Raw genomic sequence first — 14031 nt, 5'->3', positions numbered from 1 at the left:
TCTCTCTTCTCTTTTTTTTTTTTCTTTTCTCAGTTCAACTGTTTTTGATGATCTAAATGTAGTGAATTTTGGATTTTATGCGTAATGAGTTTCTCAAAACCGTTGAAATTTGTTATTAAACAGCTCACCAAACAGGGTCTATTACTGCAAGAAAAATTGTTTTCTCTCGGGTGATCGATTTCTTTTTTTTTTTTTTTTTTTTATTTGATATAGCTTATGATGATAGAATTCAAGAAAACCTGAAGTCGTAATAGGTTGAATACCGGCTGCGATGAGATGCGGGCGGATGGTTGGTTTGTGTGGGATATAATTTTCTCATATGAAGGTGCTTGGGTGGTGGGAAAATCTAGTCCTCCAGAGCTTCATACAGATAAAAGGTGATAATTTTTCTTTTGGACAAATTACATCTGTAGCTCCCTATGCTTTAGTGTTTATATCATTTTGATCCTTATAGTTTCAATTGATTCAATTTTGATCATAAATTTATAATTTGTATCAATTTAGTTTAATTGATTACTCCTGCTAGTATTTTTGATAGAAGTTGTGCATGTGGAGCAGCATGGCATGTATCATGCTTTAGGGATAAAATTGTAAACTTGTTCACCTCGGTGAGTTAATCTCAACCAATTCAGTGACAATTTTTTGTCAAAAACTCTTACCAGCGGTATTAACTAGATCAAATTGATACACAATTCAAAATTAAGGATTAAAATTGAGTTAATTAAAAATTTAAGGAGCAAAATAACATAAAAAATAAAATGCAGTGACTACTAGTGTAATTTGTTTATTATTATTATTTTTTAAAGTATCTTGTCTAAGCTGACTAAAAAACAAATTTTTTTAAGCTCAAAGTTGAAAGTGTTAATTTAATGACAAGGGAATTGTAACTAAGAGATCATTGTTTAAAAGGAATGTCAGAGAAATTGTTTTATATATATATATTCCATGGAGAAATCCATATATAGAGAAGAGAAATTTTGTTTTGGTCTTATTCCAAACTATAGCTTTCAGAGCGATTGTATGGACTAAAAATAAATTTGATTCATACGATTTAAACACTGGACAGTTTCTTTTTAATTTTTTTTCTTCTTAGTACTTGGCATTGCTGATGGAAAAAAAACTAGCAAATTAGTTCAAAATTAACTTCATAAGAACTGTGGGATTGTGTTAAAAAGTGTGCTTCTCACCCAACACAAAAGAATAAAAATAAGACTAAAACAACTAAGAATTCGAGTCTATTTCAAAGTTATGTTTGATTCTTGAATTTAGAGAAGAATTTTAAAAGAGAAAAGTAAAATGTGTAAAACGTAGGTGAAATGTACGTTTAACACAATTTTTTCTTTTTCTTTTCTAAATTTCTTCTAAAATTCCTAAACCAAATATAACCTAAGTTGTACATTTTTAGAGGGAGATTTAGGCTTTGAGATTATAAAGAAATGTTAATACTAATGAACTTGGAAAATTCTATTTTCACGCACTTAATTATTTCAATCTACACACTTAATGAATGAAGAAGGCTGCTATTTGCCCCCACCTTTTTACTTTGGCGCTCCCCCTCCCAAATTTCTTTGAACTCCCACCCCACAAAATGAAACCGCTCCATTTTTTCTTTGAACCCCTACCTTAGTACCAACTATACCCTTAATCCCAAACGCAACCCTAAACCCAAACCCTAGCCCCCACTTCCAACCACCACCTCAGATAGCTCACCCACCGGAGCTTTCACTGCTGGCAGTCCCACCATTGTCGCTACCTTCCTCTTTCTTCTTCTCATTGCGACCCAGATTGCCGCTACCATTTCTGAAAACCCTAGGGCTAGGGGTAAGGTTTTGAGAGAAGGTGAAGAAGAAGAAGAAGATGGTTAGGGACCGAGATCGAAGTCAGACTCGACGGCTATGGCGGTGAGGAGTTTGCAACGATAGGACAACCACGAACCCAGAAGAAGAAGATGGTCGGACTCGACGACCTGGCGGTGAGGAGTTCACGATGGTGGGACGACCACAAATCCAAAAGAAGAAGAGAGAGAGAGAGAGAGAGAGAGAGAGAGAGAGAGAGAGAGATGGAAGGGGATCACGGTAGTGAGAGGTGATAGGAGGGTGGTCAGATCTGCTGAAAAAGAAGAAGAAAAAAAGAAGAGAGAAAGGGGCTGCCGGCCGCAGTGGAGTGGAAGTGGAGGTGGATGGTTAGGATTAGGGTTAGGGTTGAAAGGATGGAAATGGATAAAAATGTAAATTAGTGTTAGGACAAAATTGTAATAAAAAAATAAAGAAAATGAGGGGGTCCGAAGGAAAAACGTAGGTGCTAATAACAGCACTCTTAATGAAATATCATTTTAATGACAATTATATTCTAAATTAAAATGACCATGATGAACGTCCACCAACACCCACAATATTATTTGAAAATATTCTTTGTATACATCTTTTACAAATAAAAAAAAAAATCTCAGTATAGACCTTTTGACTTAAAAAAAAAAAACTAAACCTGTTTAGTTTCTTTTTTTTTCTCTATTGTTGTCACTTTGCTTACTACACACTCTATACTCCTCTATTACTTATAAAACAATACTCTCATAACAATTATAATATTGCTTTAATCCCTATGTTTATACTCTATTATTTATATTATTTTTTATTAGTTCCACGATTTTTGTTTGATTTTGTTATGGAGGAGTTGCAAAATAATGAAAATTCAAACTCAAGCAAAAATATGTCTAGTAACAGCAAAATCAATGATGAAAAGGTCAATTTTTTCATGCACATTTTTTTTTTCTTTTCACAGTTTTCACTCAGACAACCAGTACCAAATTATATCATCATATTCGGATATCAACTGCGGAGTTATTTTTTTCCGACACTTTAATACCAATTTTTAATATTTTTTTGATATTTAAAAATCAAATTTATTAATACATTTCGGCTCTCAAGTGCCGAATTGTATTGTTTTATTCGGCTCTATACTGTCGAGTTACAAATTTTTTTTTTTAGGGGATAAATCCCATGTAAAATTTGTGAAGTAACGTATGGAAAAGCTACTAGTAAACGCCTTCTTAGAAAAGAGAAGAGGCGTTATCAGCGGAACTTCCACAGAGCTTGCTCTTGGCCTCCCATAAATCAGATTAAGCACTCTGTTTTTGACTTACAACTTTTTTTTAATGGGGTCTTCAATGGAATGGAGGTCTTCAATAGAGTACTTTGGTTCTTCACTGTGAATCTTCACGTTGACTGTTGTAGTACTGTGGATCTACAAATTTCCAAATCTTAGTAGTAAGAGTGCGTGGAAGGAGGGTTGAAGGGCCCGAAAGAAAGGTATAATTGATACATTTAAGATATGGATTGAGAAATGATTAATAATCAAATTATAAAGTGTGTGTACTTAAAAATGATGTGAATTGAAATAATTTAATGCGTGAAAATAGAATTTGTCAATGAACTTAAGCGTATTTTAAGTTGTACCATTAAGTTTTTAGTGGAAAATTTGAATTTTGAACTTATAAAGAAATGTTAACACCACGTTACGTTAACTGAACTAGCTAATTCCCAATGTATTGCCATATTATTATTATTATTTTATTTTTATTCCAATTCCAATATAGCTAAAACTACCAAAAAAAAAAAAAAAAAAAAAGAAAGAAAGAAAAAATATAAAACACAGAATTGAAAACAAAAAATATATTGATGAACCAACATTTAAAAAAAAAATCTTATCTATTAATGTATTTTTTGTGCTAAATTCCATGTTTGCTTGCTATTTTATTATTATTTTTAGCTAACAAATATGCCTTGCCAAAGATGGCCAAGCACATAACCCATCCAATGGAACATGAACATCCCTTTCTTTGACTCTCATTCATTTCAGATTTCTTGCAAATTTCCTAAGCGAAAGGCAGGAAGAGATTCTCTCCCTCTCTCTCTTTATCTACATATACATGACATGTATAAATATTAGCGTATCACCCGTGTTTAAAGGCACTCTCTTTCTTACCACTCTCTCTCTCTCTCTACATATACATGACACATATAAATATTAGCGTATCACCCGTATCTAAAGGCACTCTCCTTCTTACCACTCATACAGTTTATGAAACTCTAAACTTGAAAGACATATATAGTATAAATTTAAATCTAAGTCGAGTAAATCCATTCTTTGATCAAACTTACCCAAATAAGTTGTCAACAAAAATCATTGCATTTATATAATGATTGAATGTGGCTAAACCAAAGAGTTATTGCAAAGATGATTAATGTAAAAAGTCATCAATTACATCAACTAAGGCAACTTTAAAAATGAAATTGTCGCCCTAAAAATTGGCAAAAGTTAAAAAGGATTTGAAAGTCGTTCAATAGCCATTCTAGTATCGATACATGAAACAAAAAAATAAAATAAAATATGAAAAATAATAATAAAGTTAGATTAGATGAATTAAAGCAAAAAAAGTAATTAAGAGAAAAAAATTCCTAATGTTCAGTATTTTCAAATCACGTCACATAGTATGTAATAAACTTTCTAACTGCTTAAAAGTATCTATCATTTATCAGGCACCACTCGCCATCACACACCGTCCAACTCACTTTCTTCACATGTTTTCTTATCTAGTTTTATTACCTTTATATTCCTCATATTCCAAGAGGTTAAAGGAAAAAAAAAAAAAGGGACAAAAATAGAGAGGACAAAAGAACCTACAAGTTTAGTTTTCTCTTAAATAAAATGTAAATTTATAAATCCTGGAAATATATATGAGCAAAAAAATCAATGTAAGGGACAATTAGACATCAATTTTGGTTTTGACAATTGGGGATCCAAAACTTACCAAAGTATATGGTCTTAAGAAAGGCATTTAAGATTAGTCTGTGTTAAAAAAAAAAGAAAAGAAAAATTTATCTATGTTTATCTTTCTTTTCTTTTTTTCAATCCTCATTATGCACATTTTCTTTTTGGCTTAAATCTTCAACACATACTCCCAACAATCACCAAAATATGTAACGGCCAAGCCAACATTTTTTTTTACGGGGAGAAAGAAATCTAGTTTATAGTGCATGAGTTATTTAAACAAGCCATTATATTAGGTTTTTCATAAATCATACTAATCCATTCTATTTCATTCCACTATTTTAACATTCACCAAAATCACTTACAGAAAAGATACAAAGACTACTACAACACCCATTACTAAGCTCCATAAGAGAGAAAGAAAGATTAAGAAAAGTAATCTAGTGAAAAAAGCAAATCGAAGAAAAAAGTTTGAGCAATACTATTTTTTTACCATGGTTTACTGTTCATTAGTCTCATTTTGCTTCCATCTTTTATGCAAATGGGAAAGGAGTTTTGTTTAAAACATAACTACAAAATGGGGGAGGGTCCAATTGAAATACCCAATTGGAGAGGGTCCAATCCCCCCAAATACACATCACAAAAGAAGAAATGATTTATAAACAAATTTAAATATAGTAACATGATCAAGAAAATTTTTAAAATAAAAAAAACTAATTCTGTTGTCACAAAATTCCATCTCCGAAGATTCAGAGGAGTAAAACATTTTTTTTGGATTACGGAAAGTTTGTATAAGTGAAAAAAAAAATCAGTTTTGTAAGAAGTTGGAGTCTCTACGTAGTTTTTTTTTGATGAAGTTAATTTCAAAATCAATAATGGAAAAAGGAGTGTAATAAAAACATCGGTAATCCTTCACGTTAAAAATTATTTAAAAAATATTTTATTCTTTTTTATCAAATGTTTATTAAATTAAAGAAGTGTCATTTTTTTAATCAAATTTGAATTTTGTGAAAATTTTGAAAGATGAAGCATTGAAGATACTTTTTTGTCATCAAATTTGATGAAAAGGGGAATTTAGGATAAAAGAGAAATTTTGAAAAAGAATTTAATGAAAGGATTGCAGTAATTCACATTGAATCAAACTTTTAATTCAAATTTAGAATCAAATTAGATAAACAAAAAATTAATGAAAGATTGGAGACATTCTTAAAGACTTTCTTAAAAATAAAAGATCACATAACTTGAATTTTAGTGTTTTTCATTTATTTTAGGGAAAAAATAAAAAAGTGTTGAATTATAACAATTTTGACCTTTTTTTTAGCAACACATCTCAAGATTTCATCATCTCTATACCCATCAAGACTCCACTTTGTAGGCCCCATAAGATCTCCGGTGGTGATCCGAATTATTCATTTCATAGGTATCAAAGAGAAAACATACATGTAAAAAAATTAACTTGATCGGTATCGATAAGTATACTAACTTAGAACATGTCCAATGGTTTGTCATTAAAACTACCAAAGCAATATAGCAACTTTGAGTGAAAAGTGATTCTCTAATGGTTCAATATGGTTGTTGCCAAATTTGACAAATGCCAAATTGTAAAATTTTATGTATTATTGATTGATATATTGATACAAGATTGATTATATTCTGTATATTACAATTCCTATATATAGAGGAGAAGATGGTAGTGGAGTGTGTGATAGTGGAGGTGGATGGTAGTGGAGTGTGTGATAGTGGAGGTGGATGGTAGTGGAGTGTGTGATAGTGGAGGTGGTAGGTGTGGAGAAAGATAGTGGAGGTAGTAGGTGAGTGGTAAATTCTAACAGCCCCCCGCAAACTCAAGGAGGATAGAAACTAACCAACTTGAGTTTGAAGAGAGTAACAAAACAAGAAAATACATAAAAATAAAAAAGGATAGGAGACACTGTATGGTCGTGTCAGACCGTTGGTGAAGACACTGAATGGTGGTGCCATAACGTTGGAGAGGACACGGTATGGTGGTGTCATAATGGTGTAGAGGACACTGGATGGCGGTGTCAGACCGCTGTAGAAGACAGGTTATGGAGTCATGTCGGACCGTTGTAGAAGACAGTTTATGGGGTCATGTCGGACCGTTGTAGAAACTAACCGGAATCAATGTCGGGACAGTTTACAGAGTCTTGTCGGACCCATAAAGGAGCTAACCGGAATCAATGTCGGGACAGTTTACAGAGTCGTGTCGGACCCATGAAAAAGCTAACCGGTATCAAATGCCGGGACAGGTTATAGAGTCTTGTCGGACCCTTGGAAAAGTGGCACCCTCAAAAGGTGTGCCCAATTTTGTCAAAAGGCGTGCCATCAAAAGGCGTGCCCAATTCATCAAAAGATGTGCCATGAAAAGGCGTGCCAGTTTGTCGGGCGGCAAGAGGCGCGCGATGCGCGTGGCTGGCCTTGGCTATTTAAAACAAGGTTGAGGCGAAGGCTGTGCATACGAGTCTGAAACCTCTGAACGCTCGGAGAGCTTGTCTCTGCAAATCTTGAAACACCCGGAAACCAACCCGTCTCTGAAACACTGAGTAACTCAAAAACATGGCCTCTTCTTCCCGTCCAGTTACCCAGAACCTGCTCACGCTCTTTCCAGAACTGAACGAGCCCACAAGAGAAACAACTGGTGCGGTGGCCAGTGAACCGCAACCAAACACCTCTGGTTTTGCTCCATTAAACTTTCCGATGCGGTCGGTGGAGCAAAAAATGGCGATGCAAACTGATATTGAGGCTAATCAGTATACTCTGAAGTCATGCGTGGAAACCATGACGGCGGTCACAAATTTGTCGAACCGGCTGCAGAGTAGGACAAATGAGGTGCAGCATTTAAACTCCCAGCTGGCTCTGCTCCAACGCATGTATAAGGATGCGCGAGCAGAGATAAGCGTGCTAAGGGCAGAAAACAAGGAGCTGAAGCGGAAGGCCACCGTGATGTTCCGATTTGGAGGGCCGCCATATGCTGCAGTGGAGGAGCAGGGAGGAGTGAACGTGCTCGGCGGCGTGGGAAGTATGGAGGCAGCGCCGGTAAGGGACACCCAAGAGAAAAACAAGAAGAAGAGACCTGCAGTAGAGTAGAGAAGAAAAAAAACCCGCTGTGGGTGTGGTTGATGGGTTTGTGTTTTAATTTTTTTTTTTTTTTTTTTTTTTTTTTTTTTTTTGGGTGTAAAATGGTGAGCGGGTTTTAATAAAAAAAAAAATGGGAGATTCAAATGTGGTGGGGTGGGCCGACCACTAATGGAAAAGGAAAATGATGGGTTTGCTTTGTGGGGCTTGGGCTTGTCAAAAGATGGAGTAAAGTAAATATATAAAAAAAAAGAAAAAAAGAAAGGAAATAGGAAAGTATATATATATATATAGATAAAAGAAAATTGATGAGAATGTAGGAACTCGGAGTAATAAGAATAATAATAAAAAAATTGAAATCATAGAGTGGGCGGTGAGAAAAAAATATTGATTAGAAAAAAGAAGGAGGTGGAGAACAAGCACTGTCAGGGAATAATTTAGAAAAAAAGAGGGAGGTGGAGAACAAGGGTCTGTGTTTGTCAGTGTGTTTATTCCAGTGCCTCACCGCCAACCTGCTTATTTTATTCACTCATTTACCCTTTCATACTCTCCATCAAACCTAGCAGCCCAAAACGTTTCCTCATGTGTGTCGTGCGTCTCTCGTGAACGCCAACCCAACTCCATGTGAGACGAAAAGCTTTTTGACAGCAGCAATATCCATGGCGAGAGAAGTTGGTGAAGTACAAGGATGAGCTCTCTAAGGGTGTTTGGGGTTATTGGGAGCTTGGGGCATGGAAGTCGCTTGGCATTAGCGCCCGCCACCGAGCTCGTCTCCGCAAAGAAGTTCTTCTTGCTGGTGAAGATTGGCCCTATGACCCGGCAAGGAAAGAGATGAGGACTAAGAGGAACGGGCATAAATGTGATAGGATATCAGCGGAAAAGCGGGCCAATACTGCTGAATTAATGCAGAAAATGCCTCAAATGTTGGCAGATTACAGGAAGAGAAGGTGAGCGATGAACCGACGATCGGAGGAGAGAGGATAGCAGCCTCCTTGACGTCATGGTTTTCTAGAGAGAGAAAGAAGAGAGAGAGAGACTGCTTCCGGCCTCCGAGATGCTATGCAGTGAAGGTATGTGTTGAAAAACTCCAGCGGGCAGCGAAGGCAAGGTTGCCGGCCGGCTGCCCGCCGGAAAGAAAGGAGTATAGGCCTAAATCTTATAGCTCTGATACCATGTAAAATTTTATGTATTATTGATTGATATATTGATACAAGATTGATTATATTCTGTATATTACAATTCCTATATATAGAGGAGAAGATGGTAGTGGAGTGTGTGATAGTGGAGGTGGATGGTAGTGGAGTGTGTGATAGTGGAGGTGGATGGTAGTGGAGTGTGTGATAGTGGAGGTGGTAGGTGTGGAGAAAGATAGTGGAGGTAGTAGGTGAGTGGTAAATTCTAACACAAATCTACGAAACTCACCCAAAATCAACCGCTTCCTCCCCTTCTTTCTCATAATTTCCAGCAAAACAGAGTTAATTTTTTTTGGGTAAGGATTAGGTCTCGAAGGGCCCGTAGAGCCCAATACAAGTCCCGTTTCAATAATCCGAACTATTTATTGTTTAAGACTTGTTAAATAGAATATTCATGTAAAAAATCAAAATGATCGGATATCGGTAACTATATGTTGGAAATTGGTTTCATAAGGCTTATTTTGGGCCAACTTTGAACCCAAAATTGAGTGGGCCCCAAACGTCTTTTAGGGTGGGTCCAAAGAGGTGACGTGTTCTTTGCCGCATGGCAAGTCACACGGTGAAGATGGTTCGTCAAAACCATTTATGAATGAATCGGAAGTTGACGTCGTTTTCGAGTTTGTGAAATGAACAATTAAAGAAGTAAATGTGGGTTTCCTTGAATTGGATTGTCTCACATTGAAACTTTAAAAGAGCTTTTGTGTGTATATAAGCTTTTGGTGTACTAACTTGGGTTGGGCCCCAAGGGGCACTCCAAGTTTGTAAAAGAGAGGAGTTATGGATAAAGTGAACCTTAGCCTAAACCACCACACACATGTACACCATTGTCCGACCGGCCGACCAACTGAGCCGGGTGTTGGTTTGGGTCGAGTTGGTTCTTATATTAATTTTTTAGAGAAAATTTATTTGAATTCTTAAACGAAATTAATTCAAATTTTGTGCCGAATTTGAATTTAATTTTTTTGTCCAATGTACCCTTCCAGTTCAATTTTTCCAAACAGGTTAAACAGTCCAAACAATTTTCAGAGCTGTTGGAACTCGAACAGATTCATAACTGTCCAGACAAGTTCAAAATCTGGACAGTTTATTTAACTGCAACAATTATCTGTTTAAAAATTCAAATTGTATCTGTTTGAAACAGTATTGCACCTGTTCGGTTTAAACTCATACCTGTTCCAGTTTAAAAACACACATGTTCGGCCTTATATATTCCAGCACTTTTCAACAGTTTTGGTATCCTGAAATAATCTGCAATTTCTTTGTTTCCTTCATGTTTTACTCCTTTGCATTATTCTTCATATTAGTTGTTTAGGGAAAAATTAAAGATAGTATAGAACACAAGGTTTTTGTTCGCCGAACAAATTATTTGGAGTGCCACTACAATTTGTGAAGATTATTGTATCCTGAAAGACAGACGCCATAAGTCCGTAAGCACCGAAGTGGGGCGAATCTGTCTTAAGGACAGAGTGACACACACTCGACTTGATCTTTTAAAATATTCATTTGGTTCGATAAAAATAAATTCCGTACGTAATTTATTTGTTTGATTTGTTTCAATTTATTTATTATTCACAGAAGATTGTTTCAACAATCTTAAGACAGATTCGAATTATTCTATTTATACAGAATTTTTCATTTATTTCCTTTATTCTTTCTTCTTCTTACAGAAATTATTTTTTGTGATTTTACAAAATAATATTCTGGTTGGAAAACAAATAGTAGTAATATACTATTTGACAGATAGTAGTAATATACTGTCTATTTTCTTTGACAACTAATAGTAATATACTGGTGTCATTAACAATTCAGAATATTTATTTGTGAAATTTGTCAGAAATTAATTTTGGTTTTCATAAATAATTTCTAAGTGTTTATTAATTAAAATAATTTTGTATTTTAATTATTGCAGTATTACAGAAATTTAATTTTCTATGTGGAATCAATTTGGTTAAATAAAATTTTATTTTATTTTCAAATTAATTGAAAAATAAAAGTTACATTTCTTGTTTATTTTATTTTTACAGAATTTAATTATGTGAATTTGAATTAATTTTTTGTGTAATATAAAATTCTAATTATAATTTTGTTTTTATAATTTAGAATTCATGGCTACTGAAACAAATGCTCAAATGAGTATTGGTATGGTGGCTGCAATTGCGTCAACCCCTTCTCCTATTGTGACAGTACCGGTAAATCACGGTGAGAAGCTAGAGAAGTTCTCTAGAGCTGATTTTAAAAGATAACAGTATAAAATGTTGTTTTATCTTATAACTCTGAACCTGACTTGTTTTCTCTGTGAGAATGCTTTTACTCTGAACGAGGATGAAACTGACCGGCAAGTGATTGTTGTGGTCGATGCCTGGAAACATGTTGATTTCCTTTGCCGGAATTACATCTTGAACGGACTTGACAACACATAATACAATGTCTACAGTCCAATCAAGACAACAAATGAACTTTGGGAGTCTTTGGAGAAAAAGTACAAAACAGAGGATGTTGGCTTAAAGAAATTTGTGGTTGGCAAATTCCTGAATTTTGTGATGGTTGATTCTAAGACTGTGATTAGCCAAGTTCAAGATCTCCAATTCATTCTGCATGACATTCACGCAAAAGGCATGTCTCTCAGTGAATCATTCCAAGTTGCAGCCTTAATTGAAAAATTATCACAAGGCTGGAAGGAATTTAAGAATTACCTCAAACACAAGCGCAAAGAAATGTCTTTAGAGGAATTAATTGTGCGTTTGAAGATTGAGGAGGACAACTGCAATTTAGAGAAGCGGGCTGGTAAGCATTCAATGGAGTCTAAGGCAAATGTAATGGAACATACTCCAAAAGCAAAAAAACGAAAGTTTTTAGGAGAAAGTTCCTCACAAGGCTCTAAAGGGAGGGAAATTAAAAAGTACAAGTTTAATAGCAAGTGTTACATCTGTGATAAAGAGGGACATCGGGCCAAAGATTGCTGTAGCAAAGGCAAAAGCAAAAGAAGAACAAGCAAGAAGCCTGCTCAAGCCCATATGATCGAAGTGGACAATATTTTCAATGGTGTAGATGACATCAATCTTTCTGTAGTTATTTCCGAGGCAAATCTTGTCGGAAATCCTAAAGAATGATGGGTGGACACTGGTGCTACTCGCCACATTTGTGCTGACAAAAAAATGTTCATATCTTATTCTACAGTGGACAACAGTGAACAACTTTTTATGGGCAACTCCTCAACTTCCAAAGTTAAAGGACAAGGAAAGATTATTCTAAAGGTGACATCAGGAAATGAACTCACTCTCAACAATGTACTGCATGTACCAAACATTTGCAAGAATCTTGTTTCCGGATCTTTGTTCAGTAAGAATGAGTTTAGGCTAGTGTTTGAGAGTGATAAATTTGTACTTGCTAAGAATGAGATGTATGTAAAAAAAGGTTACATGTCTGATGGCCTTTTCAAGATGAATGTAATGATTGTTGTAACCTCGGTTATTAATAAAAATACATCTTCTTTTTACTTGCTTGAGCCTTCAAATTTATAGCATGGTAGACTTGAACATGTTAATTATGGATCTTTGCGTAAATTAATTAATATGGAATGTTTACTTAAATTTGATATTGATTCAAATCATAAATGTGAAATAGGTGTTGAGGGAAAATTATCCAAAACTCCTTTCCATTCAATTGAAAGAAGTACAGAATCACTTGAATTAATTCATAGTGACATTTGTGATTTTCAATCAATTCAAATAAGAGGTGGGAAAAAGTATTTTATCACTTTTATAGATGACTATACTAGATATAGTTATATTTATTTAATTCGAACCAAGGATGAAGCTTTAAAACTTTCATTCAATATAAGAATGAAGTTGAAAATCAACTTGGTAAGAAAATTAAGAGACTTAGAAGTGATAGAGGTGGTGAATATGAATCACCTTTTGGTGAATTTTGTAAAGAACATGGAATAATTCATCAAACCACCGCTTCTTACTCACCTCAGCAAAATGGAATTGCTGAAAGGAAAAATAGGACTTTAAAAGAAATGATGAATGCCATTTAATAAGTTCTGGACTACCTCAGAACTTTTTGGGAAGAAAAAATTATCTCTGTTAATTATATACTTAATAAAGTACCCGAAAGAAAGTGAATCAAACACCTTATGAAATGTGGCATGGAAGAGTACCATCTTACAAATACTTAAAAGTGTGGGGGTGTTTGGCTAAAATGGCTATTCCTAGTCCTAAAAAGACTAAGATAGGTCCTAAAATAGTTGATTGCATTTTCATTGGTTATGCCAAGAATAATAGTGCATATCGATTTTTGATTCATCAATCAGAACATACCGAAATGCATGTAAATACTATTATTGAATCTCAGAATGCATCTTTCTTTGAACATGTATTTCCAAATAAGACTGGACAAGAGACTAGTAATAATAAAAGATCTCATAATGCTATTACTAGTCAGGATCAAGAACAAGATCAAGAGCAAAAGATAGATCAAAATGAGAAAGAGGAACTTAGGCGTTATAAATGTGCTACAACCTCAAAATATTTTGGTCCAGATTTTCTAACATATTTGTTAGAAAATGAGCCTTTAACTTTTAAAGAGGCTATGTTTAGTCCTGAAGCTCATTTATGGAAAGAAGCTGTCAATAGTAAAGTTGAATCCATCTTTCAAAATCACACTTGGGAATTAGTGGACTTACCACTAGGTTGTAAATCTCTTGGGTACAAGTGGATTTTCAAAAGAAAAATGAAAGTAGATGGATCAATTGACAAATACAAGGCAAGACTTGTGGTCAAAGGTTTTAGACAAAAAGAAGGTTTTGATTACTTTGACACATACTCACCGGTTACTAGAATAACATCCATTCGAATGCTAATTGCCATTGGATCTCTATACAATCTAGAAATTCATCAAATGGATGTGAAAACTGCTTTCTTAAATGATGAGTTAGATGAAGAAATTTACATGGCACAGCCAGAAGGATTTT

General features: G+C 34.7%; 1 long non-coding RNA gene and 1 other non-coding gene across 2 annotated transcripts; one reads left to right on the top strand and one right to left on the bottom strand.

Annotated features, from left to right (window-relative positions):
* Positions 1-3016: 3016 nt before the first annotated feature.
* LOC114289111 (small nucleolar RNA snoR83) lies at positions 3017-3161 on the bottom strand. Its single transcript, XR_003638506.2, has one exon. It is a non-coding gene; the product is annotated as a small nucleolar RNA snoR83 (small nucleolar RNA).
* A 3212-nt stretch (positions 3162-6373) lies between these two features.
* Positions 6374-6693, top strand: LOC145802110 (uncharacterized). The gene is made up of 2 exons (XR_014344450.1): positions 6374-6515; positions 6547-6693. It is a non-coding gene; the product is annotated as an uncharacterized LOC145802110 (long non-coding RNA).
* The last annotated feature ends 7338 nt before the right edge of the window (positions 6694-14031 follow it).

The sequence above is a fragment of the Camellia sinensis genome, chromosome 11 (genome assembly GCF_055761805.1).
Source record: "Camellia sinensis isolate YWXY chromosome 11, ASM5576180v1, whole genome shotgun sequence".
Lineage (NCBI taxonomy): Eukaryota > Viridiplantae > Streptophyta > Magnoliopsida > Ericales > Theaceae > Camellia > Camellia sinensis.
The sequence above is the reverse complement of the archived record's forward strand: the minus strand, read 5'-3'. Positions and strand labels throughout refer to the sequence as shown.